Source organism: Saimiri boliviensis, chromosome 10, assembly GCF_048565385.1.
Source record: "Saimiri boliviensis isolate mSaiBol1 chromosome 10, mSaiBol1.pri, whole genome shotgun sequence".
NCBI classification, from domain to species: domain Eukaryota; kingdom Metazoa; phylum Chordata; class Mammalia; order Primates; family Cebidae; genus Saimiri; species Saimiri boliviensis.
In genome coordinates this window covers 84,286,423-84,294,231 of record NC_133458.1, presented here as the reverse complement: position 1 = coordinate 84,294,231, position 7,809 = coordinate 84,286,423, and the positions used below count along the sequence as shown (strand labels likewise).

General features: G+C 38.6%; 1 long non-coding RNA gene across 1 annotated transcript in view; it reads right to left on the bottom strand.

Moving 5' to 3' along the window:
• Positions 1-3,951: 3,951 nt before the first annotated feature.
• LOC141580107 (uncharacterized) overlaps positions 3,952-7,809 on the bottom strand; it is a 73,120-nt gene continuing 69,262 nt past the window's right edge. The window contains exon 3 of the long non-coding RNA XR_012512158.1: positions 3,952-4,012. This is a non-coding gene — a long non-coding RNA (uncharacterized LOC141580107). The remainder of the gene's footprint in view (positions 4,013-7,809) is intronic.

The following is a 7,809-nucleotide window of genomic DNA, read 5'->3' as shown; positions in this document are numbered from 1 at the left end:
GCAGGAAACTGAATATGGTATAGTTTAGATTATTTGTATTAGACTGTACTCATGCCACTATAAAGAACTGCTTGAGGCTGGGTAATTTGTAAAGAAAAGAAGTTTAATTGACTCACAGTTCTGCATGGCTGAGGAGGCTTCAGGAAACTTATAATCATGGCAGATGGGGAAGTAGGCATGTCTTACATGGTGGCAGGTGAGAGATACAGAGAGAGAGTGTGTGTGTTGGGTGCACAGAATAAACTACCATTTATAAAACCTCACTATCATGAGAACAGCATGGGGGAAACCATCCCTATTATGCAATCACTTCCCTCCCTTGACAGATGGGCATTACAATTCAAGATGAGATTTTGGTGAGGACACCAAGCCAAACCACATCAGCAGTAGTTCTCAAACGTGACTGGATGTTTACCTGAATACCTCTTACGGTAGGGAGACCCAGAACCACATACCTCAGAATCTCTGGGGCTGGGGCTGAGGCATTAGGGTTTTCTTAATCTCCTCAGGTGATTTTAATATATAGTCAAGTTTGAGAATCGCTGGTCTAGTGCTACTGAGAAAAAAAAAATTCTGGGGTTGGGGATGGAAATAAATAAAACATTGATGATTGGCCACACTGGCAATCACTGGTTTAGAAAGGATAACACTCCAATCAAATGGCTGAGGGCCTATGTTTTCAGTTGTGAAATCTGAGGAAACATTGCCAATGGGGTTTTCAGACAGGAAGTATGTAGTAATATTTTAGTTTTAATTTTTTTTTTTTTGTTTTGAGACAAGGACTTGTTCTGTCACTCAGGCTGGAGTACAGTAATGTGATCATAGTTCACTGCAGCCTTGACGTCCTGGGCTCAAGCAATCCTCCTACATCAGCCTCCTGAGTAGTTAGAACTACAGGTACAGGCCACCACACCCACCTAATTTTTGTATTTTTTGTAGAGATGGAGTTTCACCATGTAGTCCAGGATGGTCTTGAATTCCTAGGCTCAAGAGATCCACCTGCCTCACCCTCCCAAAGTGTTGGGATTGCAAGTATGAGCCTCTATGCCCAGCCAATATTTTGTACTACAGATCATGAAACTGGAAACAGCTTCATAATATCTCACTATTTACTAACCTATAAACAGCATATAGGATTTGAAGTGAAAAGAGAACTTCATTTTTTTTTTTTTTTTTTTCAATTTTGTTGAGACAAGGTCTCACTATGTTGCCCAGGCTGGTCTCAAATTCTTGGGCTCAAGCAATTCTCCCATCTGGACCTCCCAACATACTGGGATTATAGGCAGGAGCCACCATGCCTGGCCTAAATGAGAACTTTAGATTTGTAGTTTCCCCTTCTGTTTTACTTAAATCATAACTCTTAACATTGGACCAACATAGTTTATCTTACCTACAAGGAATGAATTTTGTATGAAAATTGGGTGAAATTCAGCCTTTATAGTACAGAAGAGACAGCATGAATATCACAGCTATGTAGCAACCAAGCAAAAACAGTGCTGATTTATGAAACTTCACAGACTTAGAAATAGAAACAAAGCACTAAATATTCATGACATCCCATACAGTGCTTGCACATAAGTTACATCTCAGTGATTTGTAACTTAGTTATAGGAAAAAATAATAATCTGAGCACATCCAAACTTATGGAACTTCTCAAGTGTTAGGTTTCACTAATTTCTGGTCTTATTTTGTTTTGAATCATAAATAAATTATAAATATGCTATAAGTGGTTGGCCATAATCTAAGCCTCCCAATGAAAAGTAAACAAAGATTTCATCAGCCAAAAAAGAGAGTAAAGATAGAAAGAAGGATTTAATATCAAACGTCTCTGATTGCAATGTTTTTAAAAAGTGGTAGAAGATGCTCTTTAAAGACACAAAGCCATAAGTGAAAGAAGCAAGTCAAATTCTGTCACTCAACGAAGCAGCATCTTAAACCTATCATGAAAACGTTGAATTAAAATAAGAAAATCTGTGCCATGTACACTTTAGAGTGAATCATAAATTTGAGAAATTATCTGAGAAACTAATACAGTAATCAGGGGAATCTTAAATTTCATTGAGTTACTTTGTCAATTTTGGTCTCAGTTTCATACCATAATTATCCCAATTTTATTTAACTATACTAATGACAGATGCAGACTTCAAACACAAACACTATGCATACAATTCACATTTCAAGTGAAAAGATGAAAAGTATATCACCGATGAAATCTAACAATTCAACTCAACAGCCATTTATTTATTTCAGACACATTGGCTTTTTAAAATAAATATTATTCAATGAATTATTAAAAATCCGTCATTTTCATCCTTTTTACAACTTGTGTTTTTTCTTCTTCAATTTGTAATAAGCAGTAACTAACCTCGAATACTCTGGAACATAATCCTTAATAACTGTTAAGAATTTGTTTTAAAAAAGAATGCAGGCAGTGTAGATGATTTTTTTTTTAAGGAAAGAAAACAAAAAAATTATCTAATCTCACCACCCAGAGATGACCATATTAACACTGTTTGAGTGTATATTCTGTCTCACATTGTTCTGTACAGGCATACACTCTTCAGCAAAAATGGATTTGGTCAGCCACAGTGGCTCACGCCTGTAAATGCCAGCACTTTGGGAAGCCAAGGCAGGCAGATCACTTGAGGTCAGGAGGAGTTCCAGACCAGCCTGGCCAAAATGGTGAAAATCCATCTCTACTGAAAACACAAAAATTATTAGCTGGCGTGGTGGTGGGTGCCTGTAATTCCAGCTGCTTGGGAGGCTGAGGCAGGAGAACTGCTTGAACCCAGGAGGCGGAGGTTGCAGCAAGCCAAGACCACATCATCACACTCCAGCCTGGGCAATAAGAGCAAAACTCCATCTCAAAAAAAAAAAAAAAGAAAAGAAAATTAGCTGGACATGGTGGTGCATGCCTGCAATCCCAGCTGGTCGGGCAGCTGTGGCACAAGAATCACTTGAAGCCAGGAGGTAAAGGTTGCAGTAAGCAAAGATCGCGCCACTGCACTCCAGCCTGGGTGACAGAGCAAGACTTTATCTCAAAAAAAAAAAAAAAAAAAAAAAAAAGTAGACATGCACAGTGGCTCACACTTGTAATCCCAGAAATTTGGGAGGCCAAGGCAGGAGGATTGCTTAAGCCCAGGAGGTTGAAGTTGAGGTAATCCATAATCACACCACTGCACTACAGCCTAGGCAACAGTCTCTTTAAAAAAAAAAAAACAAAAAACAAACAAACAAAAAAACAGATTTCTAAATGGGAAAATCTGAAGGTCTTGCTCTGCTGCCAAGGGTCATTGGCTGTGTCTTTTGAAACATTTTCATTATGAAAGTGTCATGTGGTTATAGGAAATGAGCTGTTTCAAACAGGTGCTCACTAAAGACCAATGATTGGCATTGCCTGGGCAACATAGGAAGACCTTGTCTCTACAACTAATTCTTTATTATTTATTTATTTATTTATTTTGAGATGGAATCTTACTCTTTCTCTCAGGTTGGAATGCAATGGCGCGATCTCAGCTAGCTGCAACCTCCGCTTCCTGGGTTCAAGCGATTCTCCTGTCTCTGCCTCCCAAGTAGCTGAGATTACAGTCATGTACCACGATGCCTGGCTAATTTTTGTATTTTTTTTTCATGTAGAGGTGTTTTTCTTTCTTTTTATATACGTATATATTTTTTATTGTACTTTAGGTTCAATAGGGGTACTTGTAGGGGTACATGTGCAGATCATGCAGGATTGTTTGCATAGGTACATACATGGCAATGTGGTTTGCTGCCTCCATCCCCCTGTCACATATATCTGGCATTTCTCCCCATGTTATCCCTCCCCAACCTCCTTACCCCCGCTGCTGTCCCTCCTCTAGGCCCCCTCAATAGAAGCCAGTGTGTGATACTCCCCTCCCTGTGTCCATGTGTTCCCATTGTTCAACACCCACCTGTGAGTGAGAAGTTGCAGTGTTTTTCTGTTCTTGTTTCAGTTTGCTGAGAATGATGGTTTCAAGATTCATCCATGTCCCTACAAAGGACACAAACTCATCGTTTTTTATGGCTGCTTAGTATTCCATGGTGTATTTGTGCCACATTTTCCTTGTCCAGTCTATCATTGATGGGCATTTGGGTTGGTTCCAGGTCTTTGCTATTGTAAACATTTCCACAATGAACGTATGCGTGCATGTGTCTTTATAATAGAATTATTTATGACTACAGATTCTGGAGAGGATGTGGAGAAATAGGAACACCTTTACACTGTCGGTGGGAGTGTAAATTAGTTTGACCATTGTGGAAGACAGTGTGGCAATTCCTCAAGGACCTAGGAATAGAAATTTCATTTGACCCAACAATTCCATTACTGGGTATATATCCAAAGGATTATAAATCTTTCTAATTTTTGTGTTTTGTGTAGATGTTGGCCAAACTGTTCTTGAACTCTGACCTCAAGTGATCCACGCTCCTCAGCCTCCCAAAGTGCTGAGATTACAGGTGTGAGCCACCATGCATGGCCTCTACAAGTAATTTTTTTTTTAATTAGCTGGGCATGGTAGTATGTGTCTGTAGTCCCACCTACATGGAAAGCTGAAGCAGCTGGATCACTTGAGCCCAGGAGGCTGAGGTTGCAGTAAGCCATGATCATATCACTGCACTCCAGCCTGGGCAACAGAGCAAGATCCTGTCTCCAAAAGAAAAAAAGAAGAAAATTATACATCATAATTACCTATGTAACCAGAACCCAGATTAGAAATTAGGTTAATAACAGTACCACAGAAACCCACCAAGCTCCCTTTCAGTAGCCCCCATCCCTTCAAGGTTAACTACAGTTTTGACTTTTGACAGCGAGATTGCCTTTAATGTTTTTTTGTTATATAAATGGAATAACACAGTAAAAAAAAAAAAAACTTGTTTGATTGGAAACAATTTACCATAAAGATACACTCTGTGTGAGTGTGTGTGTGTGTGTGTGTGTGTGTGTGTGTGTGTGTGAAGGGAGGGCGTTTGTTTTCAAATGGCCTTAGTTTACCTATGACACAAATAAATGCTAGGAGATAATGTATCACCTCCATTGAAATGCTTTTACTGTTCTTAAAAAAGCATGTGCGATACTGGAATGTATAAATAGTAGTTAAGCATTAGGAATGTGAAGTGACACATCCAGTATAATACTACACTGGTCAGACCCATAATAGTTCAATTGTTTAGATTCAGACATTTAAGAGAGATGTGGAGGCCAGTAAAAATGATCAAAGGATTTAAAAATGGGACCAATATGAGAATATTGAGTGATATTATTCAGCAAGGGGGTTTTTAAATGAGAGTTCTCCAGTATATAAAGAGGATGATATCAGCTGCTCTCCATCTTTACCGAGGAATGAATGAGCAGGAATGAGATTAAACTTCAGCAGAGAGACTTAAGCAAGATATAAGAGAATTTCCCAAATGAGTTGTATCTTAAAAATAGAAAATCATCAAAAGGGTCTATGGAATTTCCTTCCCCAGAGATATTTATAAATAAAGCATATATTTTCTTATTCAAAATGTTTCAGCGATGTCTTGCTGTGAGGAATAGTCTGCTATCATAGAATCTCAGTAGAGGGAGAGTATGTTTCCCAGTCACCATTTATTGCTATAAAATATACTAAAAATGGAGACAAGGCCGGGCGCGGTGGCTCAAGCCTGTAATCCCAGCACTTTGGGAGGCCGAGGAGGGCGGATCACGAGGTCAAGAGATCGAGACCATCCTGGTCAACATGGTGAAACCCCGTCTCTACTAAAAATACAAAAAATTAGCTGGGCATGGTGGCGCGTGCCTGTAATCCCAGCTACTCAGGAGGCTGAGGCAGGAGAATTGCCTGAACCCAGGAGGCGGAGGTTGCGGTGAGCGGAGATTGCGCCATTGCACTCCAGCCTGGGTAACAAGAGCGAAACTCCGTCTCAAAAAAAACCAAAAAAAAACAAACAAACAAACAAACAACAAAAAAAAATGGAGACAAGATAGAGTTATAAGAAGTCAGCATTAAAACACTCAAAAGATTTTTTGATCTATAGTTTAAAATATGCTTAATTTATGTAAGATAAACTGAGGAAAGCAAGGAACTGTCCTCTTTTGGTTAATCAGAAATTTTTCACAAGGCCTTATAACTAAACTTTTTTTTGAAAGGAAAGATACTCTATTCCTACATGTGGAGAGAGTCTGTTATCACAAGGATGCATTAAGATGTCAAAGTAAACATACCTCAACTCATGGAGAAAGGAAATAAAAACCTGCTCCACCTATAGACCTAGGCTTCACTCTCACCTGAAAACCTTCCCCAGGTACAACATAAAAAGGCTCCTCTCAGTCTCACGCACTACCACTCCGGTCATTTTGTTGCTATTCTTTAGACTACACTGTCCTGCTTCAGATTTTGCATAGCCCCACCCTATTGATTAGTCAAAATGTTCTATCCTCACCTTGCACTTCAGATTGAGCAGTGCCTTCCCAACTCTCAGCTGACTGGGGAGTTTTTGGGTGAAGGCTCACCTGGTTCAAGGAAACAGATGGAACCTTGAACTCTTTGGAACAGAACTACCTTCAGCATAAGCCCCTCTCATCACGGCTCACTCTCACACTAGAGAGAAATGGACATGGTGATAATTTGCCGGTTCTCCCTCACTGTTCTTGGCTCTCTAAGAGGAAGATAAAAGGGAAGTAAAAAAGGACCTGAAGTGGATGCCCATGTAGACCAGGACTCCACTATCGGTTTTCAAAAAATTTCAACACCTATTTGTATCCTGTATACAAATTAGCTTATATTTATAAAGTATATGTGATATACTTATAATGTATAGCATTCTAGTCCTTTACATTTGATTTATTTATTTCATTCTTACAACCCTAACAGGTTGGTACTACTGTTTTATTCATTTTGCAGATGAGGAAAATTTAGCAAAGATGTGTTAAGTAATTTTCCTAAAGTCACTGAGATCTTAGACTAATGAGGCACAATTTGAACCCAGGCAGTCTGTGCATAACCACAACACCAAACCACCCCTTGGCAGTTAGACTAAACTTAAAGTTCACAAGAAATCAACTATTTTGCTCACTTCTACTTGGAAAGATTATTAGTCACCATTTTTCTGTACCCTAAACAGACAAAAGAACTAAAGTTAGTGACAATGAAATAGTGCTTTAAAAATATGTAATTTTTGAGAGATAAAATATTAGCTTAACCACTGGCAAAACTTCTTTTACTTATATCTAAAAAGGAATAGAACAAATTGACACTAGTAAGCTGTTTCTTGTTTTTCATTGTAGTTTATTTGAAATGAGAGCTCATGAATTGAATTGATAAGAAGCAAATTAACATATAAGGATATGAAACAGAATGTATTTATACAAAAATTGACTGTTGGTGAAGTAAACTGTTAAAGTCAACAATTACAAGTAACATTTTGAAGATGAATTACTAGAAGGTAATATGTAGAATATATATTTATTACACATATTTAGTGTCTGTTAGTGTTACTGGTTAAAGGTAGTTGTCCAGGTTCTTGATATTTTGAACGAATAATTGGACAAAACACACAAATAAAGCAAGGCAGCAAAAGCAGAGATTTATTTTAAACAGAAGTACATTCCACAAGGTGGGAGTGAACTGGAGCAAGTGGTTCAGAAGTCTTGGTTACAGATTTTTCTCTGCAAATACCCTTTAGAGATTTCCCATTGGTTCACTCTATGCAAATGAAGTAGTGGCCTACAACCTGTCTGATTGGTTGTGGGACAGGAAGAGTAGGCCCATGACCAGTCTGATTGGTTGCAGGAGGAGACCAATCAGTGGT